The sequence below is a fragment of the Petaurus breviceps genome, unplaced genomic scaffold, assembly GCF_028583685.1.
Source record: "Petaurus breviceps papuanus isolate PSGF00001 unplaced genomic scaffold, PetGlider_PUasm1.0 90842, whole genome shotgun sequence".
Classification (NCBI taxonomy): Eukaryota; Metazoa; Chordata; class Mammalia; order Diprotodontia; family Petauridae; genus Petaurus; species Petaurus breviceps.
In genome coordinates this window covers 19,147,146-19,156,549 of record NW_027187358.1, presented here as the reverse complement: position 1 = coordinate 19,156,549, position 9,404 = coordinate 19,147,146, and the positions used below count along the sequence as shown (strand labels likewise).

General features: G+C 39.9%; 2 pseudogenes; both read right to left on the bottom strand.

Moving 5' to 3' along the window:
• Positions 1 to 1,685: 1,685 nt before the first annotated feature.
• On the bottom strand, positions 1,686 to 2,207 carry LOC138148948 (large ribosomal subunit protein eL21-like; annotated as a pseudogene).
• A 5,446-nt stretch (positions 2,208 to 7,653) lies between these two features.
• Positions 7,654 to 8,493, bottom strand: LOC138148947 (large ribosomal subunit protein eL6-like; annotated as a pseudogene).
• Between the last annotated feature and the right edge of the window lie 911 nt (positions 8,494 to 9,404).

Here is a 9,404-nt window from a genome sequence, read left to right as displayed (position 1 = left end):
GTCACTGTGCCCCAAACTCCCTTATCCCTAGTTGGTTAACCCCCAGGCAAAGCTGTCCCAACAACGTCCCTCAGAAAGCCATGTGCACCCCCTCTGGCCGCCACCCTGCCACACGACATGTGGGGGTCAATCGCGCACTCTCCTGAGTGCAGGGCAAAGGAGTATGTGTTAAGAGGAGTCCATGTTTATGGGGCACACTCAGCGCCATGTTAGCCTTTCCCAACCCAGCAGAGTCGGCCCCCACAGCCCTGCGCTCAATGCCATGTCTGCTTTTACCGCCTGGCAGAGTCGGCCTCCACATCTCAAAGCCCCTGCCTCTCAGAGGTCATGTGCACTCCCTCTGACATCTTGTGACTGCTGCAGTGTCTCTCACACTCACGGCTCTAACACCTAGGAAAGTATATTTCCCCTTTGCAAAAGGTCTTCAAGCAAAGACTGAATGACTACTTCCTGGTGATGTCATAGAGGATATTGTTATTCAGAAATGGGGTGAATTAAATAGCTCTGAGGATCCCTCCTCTTCTGAGATAGTACAATTCTGCCAGAATTGCTAGGTAATACTTTTTCTTTGTGTGGCCAGGGTGGTCCAGTATTTATTTCCTGATTTTTGTATCAGAGATAAAGTTTCTGACATACCTAAGTTTTTCATCCCATTTGAATTTGGCCCAGCCCAATGCAAAGAATAAAAACCTGTATTTTAAAAAACCCTATACTTAAAATCACTGACACGTGATGTAATGAATAAGACTGGGTCAGATAATCCTTCCTTAGCACACAATTTATTAAATGAGCCAAGCAAGTCTGTGTATACCCACACCCATTTCCCCCCAAGAAATACATTCTTTTAACTCTTTTAATTTCCCCAGTGTTCACAGCCATGCTGACATTTCCTAGAGATAAACCCACATAATTTTTATTTTACTCAGTAAAAAGGGGAAAAATTTTGACGGAGGCAAAATGTCTTGTATTGAAAGCATCATTCTTGAGCAATGACCTTTATTTCCTTGTTTTCCATGTTAGCAAAAGATCAATTCTTTAATACCCATGAAGAAAACAACTGCTAATCATTTCCAAACCAGAGGTCCAGTAACATAGTCAATAGCTTTCAATACTACTGTGTCATCTCAAGGCAAATTGACCCCCTGGTGTAAGCCATAGAAAGGCTAGATGAAGGCTTTTTTTTGGGGGGGGGAGGAAGTGTGCTTTCATTACTGTTCCTAAGATCAAATCCAGTGAGAAAGGCTTTAACATTACATCTCTTTGTATAATAACCAATTTCAGCAGATATTTTGCTGCTAGGAATAGGCAGTGGAGCTTATTATGAGGGGAGAAAATTGCTTGTATCTCCTTCTGCTAGAAGGAAACATCCAGGGAATGAAATTTCTGTGACTAGGAGCATGGAATGTCTTCCCCGATGAAAGGGCCTCTGAAGGCTCTTCTGTTCACCTCTCCTGACCCACTTTTAAAGATTCTGCTTTTAAGTTTCAGCCAACAGGCTCTTCAGCTGCTATGGTGAAACCTTTTGGAGGAGCTCCCATGGCTTCTTTCACTATGAAGTCAAGGCTTGGGTACCCTTTTTTTTCTTTTGGATTTCACCAAGTCATTGAATCTCTTTCTGGCATGTAATCCTGTTCAACACTATTGTACCTTGACTGTGGGTGAGGGAAACATTTTTTTTCCCCCCATAATCCAAGATTTTTTTATATTGTTCTTTTTTTTAGTCACTTATGCCATGAATTCATAGGGGATTGGTTCTAACAGCTCAGGTTCCTTGTCATTGGTTCTCACAAAGTGTGCTTCTCTGGGTGGAGCAGGCTGGCATTTCAGTTGAACCCAAGTGCCTTTTTCTTTGGCTTCCTTCTTCTTCTGATCATTTTTCTTTACCCGTTTCAGGAAGCTATCTCTGCTCTTGGAATGCTTAACATGCTCAATACGCACATTAATTCTTTTGGCTAGAATCTTGCCCTTAACCTGTTTGTTTACAACAATACCTACAGTATGTTGAGTAACATTATAGACCCATCCAGTCTTGCCATGGTAACATTTGTGGGGCATTCCTTGCTGAACTGTGCCCATACCCTTGATATCTACAATATCACCTTTCTTTATATTTGCATATATATAGCCAAAGGAACAACACCATGTTTTCAAAAGGGCCTGGAAAACATGTATCATGTCCCTCTCCTTTTTCCTTTTGTCTTCGTCATTTTGGCAACTCACTGGAATATGGCGGAGCTGTGAGGGCAACATCTTAAGTGATAGCATTTAAATATGTGTTACTAACGTGTACTTACATATGTGTACTTTCAAGTCAGTCTGTCATGATAGGAATTTTCAGAGTTAATTGTAACAGATTTTGATCTCTCACCAAGTTCATTGCTGAAATCAGGACAAAAACATCCAAATTTCCCTGAGATACAATAGCCTTATGAAGAGAACACATAGAGTTACACACATAATTCACACAAATAATTAAACAATGGGTATATTCCCAAACTATCATAGGCTTTGGCTGAAATAATCAAGTTTTAAACTTTTTCCCAAGTGACTGTTCCTAAGTAGCATCAGAATTATACTTTTTTGTATATTTTTAGAAAAACCACAGTTGATGGTCTCAGTGCTATCATTAGCACTTACGAGTTTCCTTATGGACGTTGTGTTAGCATGGGAAAGAAAGGCAAAACAACTGAACCATGGGAGCAGGAAGTGAGCAGGTGCAGTCATTGAATTATAATTGTGCACCAGCATTTTCATTCAGGCTGGGAACACATTCAGTCAAAATATTTAAATAGAGTGAAACTATCTTGTTGATTTTGCAACTGTGCTGGTATGGAGTCCATAAGAATCTCTATATTATGTATTTCCTGCTGGCACATCTCTCATTCTGACAGTGCAACCTAGAGATGTCATGTCCTCGATGTAGTTCTATGTGCAATTTTTGTACCCACAGGTCTGCTATCAAGTTATTTTGAGGTCCAGGTACATTCTGAACTGCTGAAGAACATCTGTGTTCACACCTTAGGGTCAAAGAAATCCTTAATCTCCATAGTCAAGACTACTTTCTTTACTGTGGGTATACAAGGTATGATTTACTATACCTTGAGGTTTTTTTAGAAGCTAAGCCCAGTTTTCTCTCAAAGCCCTGAGGAGTGACCTACTTGACCCAGACCAGCAGTGTCTTACAAGCAAAGGAGAGACCCTATTCCTTGGCTATGCTACTTTCACAATCTTCATAAGGCCAATAATTTGTTGCTTAAAAAGTAACCTTTTTAAGTATGAGATCACTCTTCACAGGGACCAAGGTGGTGAAGGAGAACATGTGCACCAAGACCTGGGGGGAGGATATTTCTGGTATCAACTGTGTTCTGCTAAAGCAAAACATGAAAAAGCATAATTCTGGTGCTGCTTAGCAGCAGTTCCTTCCTTCCTTCCTTCCTTCCTTCCTTCCTTCCTTCCTTCCTTCCTTTTTAATAAACAAGTCAGGTGAAGAAAAAGAAAGATAAATATACTCAGAATTTTATCATTGGTGGGTAGATAGACCACGGTTAATACTAGATCTAGGTGATAAGGACGGCTAGGTGGTGCAGTGGATAGAGTGCTGGGTCTGGAATCAAAAAGATTCATCATCCTGAGTTCAAATCAAACATCAGACACTTACTAGCTGTGTGATCCTGGGCAAGTCACTTAACCTTGTTTGCCTTAGTTTCGTCATTTGTAAATTGAGCTGAAGAAGGAAATGGCATACCCCTCTAGCATCTTTGCCAAGAAAACCCTAAAAGGGGTCACAAAAAGTCAGACACAACTGAAAAATAACTGTACAGCAACAAAAGACCTAGATGAAGGATCACATATGGTGTTGGTAGGAGTTTTTAACCCTACAGTCTGTGAGCTTGGATGGGAAAAAAATTCTGCCCTCATTTTTAATAATTTTTGTAAACTTTCTTTTGTAATCCTGTGTGCTTTATTTTATGCATTTAAAAACCTTATTGTGAGAATGGGTCCATAAGTTTCACCAGAGTGCTCAAGGGATCCATGGCAGAAAAAGGGTTCAGAATAACCAGTTTAGTGCATTAAGACCAGATTTTGTGGAAATGTTGGCTATCTCTCCACCATTCTCTGTCCTTTGCATTTAGAAGGCATATCTGAAAGCCACATTGCAGTCTACTTGGCTTAGAAAGAACTTTGAGAACAACATAGGTAAACTTCCTATCTTGGGCAGGACAGGAGAAAGTTCTCTTCCAGAGTAGTGAGCACAAGATTTCCTTAACAACATTACCTGTAATTGCACCCCCACCCCACCCCCAACAATAACAACTACCCCCACCATAACAAACAAAACCCCAAACTGTGAGCAACTTAAAAGGCTAACCAATGAAGGAATGGTTGAATTAATTGTGGCACATTAATGTAATGGAGTTAAGGTGAAAATAAGAATGAAGTATGAAGAATGATGAATATAAGGAAATATGAAAAGATAAATTAATTGAGTGAAAAAATCAGAACCAGGAAAATAGAATCACACTGATTATGATGATGTATGAGTGAAGTGAGCAGAGAAGAAATGGACTTAAGAAAGAGCCTTGAGGGACCCTTACTAAAAAAATTGTTCTGGCATTTTGTGAATTGAGTTTCAATTTTTAAAATGTAAATAGTTGCAAAATAAGTCGAATGCATTTTATTGATGTTTCATATTGTTTATCATATATCACAAGAATAGGGGAAAAGAATCCTGGGCACACAAATATTTAGTACCATAAGACTGAAGATGACATCCTAAGTTTTATTTGGGTCCAGTTCTGAGTCATGGGGGCTCAGACTAGTAGTAGGAAATTTAGATGGAGATATGTATTTAGGAATGGGAGAAAATTCCTCTTTTGAAATAACAATGATATTGTTATTATTATGATTAAAATAATAATAGCTTATATTTTTATAGTACCTCAAGCTTTGCAAAAAGATATACCTGAGGGGAGGCTAGGTGGCGCAGTAAATAGAGCACTGGTCCTGGAGTTAGAAGGACCTGGGTTTGGATCTGGCCTCAGACACTTAACATAAAAACTAACCGTGTGACCTTGGGCAAGTCACTTAACCCCAATTGCCCTCCAAAAAGCAAAGAAAAGAAAAGAAAAGAAAAGATATACTCTATATTACCTTATCTCTTTTCATCCTTCTAACACCTCAAATTTGAGAAATTACAAAGTACATTGACTAAAAGCACTTTGTAAACTGTGAAAAGCTAGATAAATGACAGTAATGATTTTTTCTTTTCTTTTTTTTTTTTTTTAACAGATGAAAGACCTGAATCTCAGAAAAATTAAATGGTGCCTTATGTTCATGGAGGTTATGGGTGTCAGAGGAAGGATGTGATCCCAGGTCTTTTTGACTGAGCTATGACTAAGTTGCTGAGTTATGTACCATTGAATGTAAGCATGAGGGGAAGTCAGAGGAGGAGGATATCAGTGTAGGGTAAAACTAATGTGCTTCCATAAATACCAGCTTTCATGCTATCACTACCAACAACCTCTTGGGAGAGAATTTCTGAGAGAGTAGCCATATTCTGTTAGTAAAAAGGGGTTCCCTTTTTAGTAGCATGGGGTCTCTGGGCTTTTTTTTGGGGGGGGACTTTTATGAACTAGAACCTGTTAAAGGGTAAATGATAGCTTAATCCAGCAGGTTAATGCCTGTGTCAATCACCCGCTGTGTGCTGCCTAGTGCTGTGCAAGGGATGGTAGAAATGACAATGGGCAGCACTGAAAGGAGCACTGGTCTTGGATTCAGAGTTCTACATTCAAATCCTGCCACTGCCACTAACCTCTGTAACCCTGGAAAGTCAGTTTATGTCCCTAGGTCTCAGCTTGTTCATCTGTAAAAAGAAGAGACAAGACTAGCTTATCAGTCATTAAACATTTATAAAGTGCTTACTATGTGCCATGTGCAGTGCTGGGAATACAGAGACAAAAATGAAGCATTCTCTGCCCTCAAGGAGCTTATGTTCTATTTGGCGGAAGAACATGTACATGTGGAGGGCAGTTAGGTGGCACCGTGGATAGACCTTTGGGTTTGGAGTTAGGAAGACTCATCTTCCTGAGTTCAAATCTGGTCTCAGACACTTACTGGCTGGGTGACCCTGGGCAAGTCACTTAATGTCGTTTGCCTCAGTTCCTCATCTGTAAAATGAGCTGAACTATTCTAGTATCTTTGCCAAGAAAATCCCAAATATGGTCACAAAGAGTTGAAAGGAACTGAAATGACTGCACAACAACAAAAATGACAACATGTACATGTAGAAATATATACAAAGAAAATGAAAGGTGATTTTCTGGGGAGGCATTTAACACCTGGGAAGATCAGAAAAAAGCCTAGTGTAGCAGAAGGCTTTTGAGTTGAGCTTTGAAGGAAACTAGAAATTTGAAAGGGCAAGAGTGAGGAGGCAGATAGTCTGTTCAAAGGCACAGAGATGGGAGGTGGAGGGTCCTGTGTAAGGAAGAGCCAAAAAGCCAATTTAGCTGGAATGTACAGTGTGTGAAGAGGAATAATATACAACAAGCTTGGAAGGGGAGGTTGGAGTCAGGATTTGAAGGACTTTAAATGCCAAATAGGAGATTGTATTTGATCTTAGAGGAAATGGGGAACCACTAAATTTTCTTGAGTAGAAAATTTTCTTGGCTGGACTCGTGCTTTAGAATTTCATTTTGGCAGCTATATGCGTAATAGATTAGAAAGAGGGGAGGTGATTCAAGCTATTATTGCCTCCTATTGTTCAGGCAAGTTGTAATGAGGGCCGTGACTAAGCAACTGGAGAAAAGGAGATGGAACCAAGAGATTCTATGGCAGTAGAATTAATAAGACTTGGCAACCGATTGGATATGGGAGGTGTGGAAGAATGAAAAGCTGAGCATGTTTCTAAATTTGCACACCTGAATGACTGGAAGGATAGTGGTACCCTTGACTGAAATAAGGAATTTTGGAAAAGGTAGATTTTTAGAGAAAGATAAGTTTTATTTTGGACATACTGAGTTTGAGATCACTATGAGACATTCAGTTGGAAATCTCCAATGGGCATTTGGTGATACAGGACTGGAGCTCATGAGACACACCAGGACTTGATCTCCAAGGTACTTTTCATTTCTAAATTCTAAGATGCTAAGTATATTTAATAATTCCTGCCTCCGAGGACTTTACAATATTAAGGAGATAAGATAACTTCCATAAAATCATTGAAGTTCCAAGGATCAATGAGTAGTACCAAAGGATTTATAGTTTCATCACTTTGGGAAACTCCAGCCATGGTAGCTGCCTTTTCAATTATGGATGTTACAACTGTGACTTAGTAGACAAGTTCTAGGCCAGGAGTGGGGAACCTGCAGCCTTGAGGCCACGTGTGACCCTTTAGGTCCTCAAGTGCAGCCTTTTGACTGAATACAAACTTCATAGAACAAGTCCCCTTGATAAAAGAATTTGTTCTGTAAAATTTGGACTCAGTCAAAAAGTGGTACCCAAGGATCTAGAAGGTCACATGTGGCCTGGAGGTTGCAGGTTCCCCAACCCTGTGGAGTTGTTGGAGACACACAGATGTTTTGTCTTACTGGGGGACACATAGTTTTTTTTTTTTTTTTGCTATTGCAAATATTTTAATAAGTGTTCTCTGCAAGGCATTTAAAACACCAGTTTGTGAGGATAAACTCCATTGGAGAGAGAGAAGACAGAATGCAAGTAGTCACGGAGCTGAGGAATTTTCTTGATTTGGAGTAGAATCTGAGAGTCCACTGTTTTCTGATCAGCCTTGCGCTGTTCTGTAATCTCATATTTCTCTTTTTCTGTGTCAAAAATCTCTCCCTCTTGGTGTCTAGGTTTACAAAGCCTCTTCTTGAAGTAAGCATCAGTAAGGTGATTTGGAATTTTCACACCTGAAAGGTTAACCTAGGTAGAAGTGGCAATGACGGATTTCTGATGGGATCTTCTCAGAGAAACACAGTTGATGGTCAGAGGTCCAGTCACCAGTAGCAAGCCACTAGCCAGCTGCTTCAGGAAAACCACTCACTTGCCCCTGTGGTGGCCAGTGAGCATGATCAGAATGGTACCTGGCTTGATGCTAGCTCGAAGTCTCCTCACATGCTGGCTAAAGGGCTTTTTGCCATGATTTAGCAGCTTTCTAGGCACATCCTCAGTAGGGTAATACCTAGGCATTTTGCAAATCTTTACCACTTGAGCTCCTCCATTCTTATCCCCACCAACAGGCTTTGAGATAGTAGCAGGCACTTTTTCTTTCTTCTTCCTTTCAATCCAGGTTTTTGGGGCAGTGCATTTCCACTTGTACATGGCTCTCCAGGAATGCATTGGAGACCTTGAGTATCTACCAATCCCTGGGGCCAGGACTGGGTTCTGACAGCAATGCTTTTGAGGCTTTTTGACCTTTTCAGCTACATCTTCCTTTTTGTTCTCTTTCTTTTCCTTTTTGACCATCTTTTCCTTAGGTGGCTTTTTGTCTGCCATCTTGAGAGAGGGGAAAGAGTGGGGGACACATAGTTAATAGGTGTCAAAGGAGGAATTTATGCCCAGCTCTTCCTATCTCCAAACCCAACATCCTAGCTACACTATACATTGTTTCCTCTAAGTGTTAATGCTCCTTTCAAAAGTGAACCATCGCCTATTTTCCCTTTATTTTACTTGGGCCATAAATATTATTATTATTAAATATCATAATCCATGTGAATTGCAGAGAGATTTCTGGGTGACAGTTACTCTAAGCAGATTTTAAGGCGTATGGTGACAACTAGGATAAACACATTTGTTTAATTATGAAGTGAGCTCCTGAGGCCCAAATCCCTAACAGCAGAAGTTTATGAGGATAAGACTGTGTGCAACAATATGGATATAATGACTATTGTTCTTAAGAGACCAATGTTCTGAGAGAATATAATGCTTTATTGTTATTAAAATAATATTATTTTATTATTACTAAAATAATAATAGCTTATATTTTATAGCACCTCAAGCTTTGTAAAAAAGATATACCTTCTATTACTTTATCTCTTTTCATCCTTCCAACACTTCAAATCTGAGGACCTTTAGAGTATTATATTGACTAAATTGCTAAATGTTTCAGTGGGTTGCTTTACATCAATAAAGGAAAAAAAAAGACAGTGTGAGGAGGGGGCTGCTTAATTCCAAATAGAATCAGTGGTATCTGGGCGATGCTCAATGATGGGTTGCTAAGGGCAGTGGATGTTGCTGCCACCCCTGAAGGCAAATTATAATCTGTGAAGATCCCAGTCAGAGCATCACACCTGGAAGTATTTTCTAGTCTATTTCATCTTTGCCAGAGCCCAACTGTTTAAATAGTTGTTTTTTTTCTTTTTTGTTTTATCTGTTCACAGAACAGCTTGGTACTTCTAAGAAGGCGT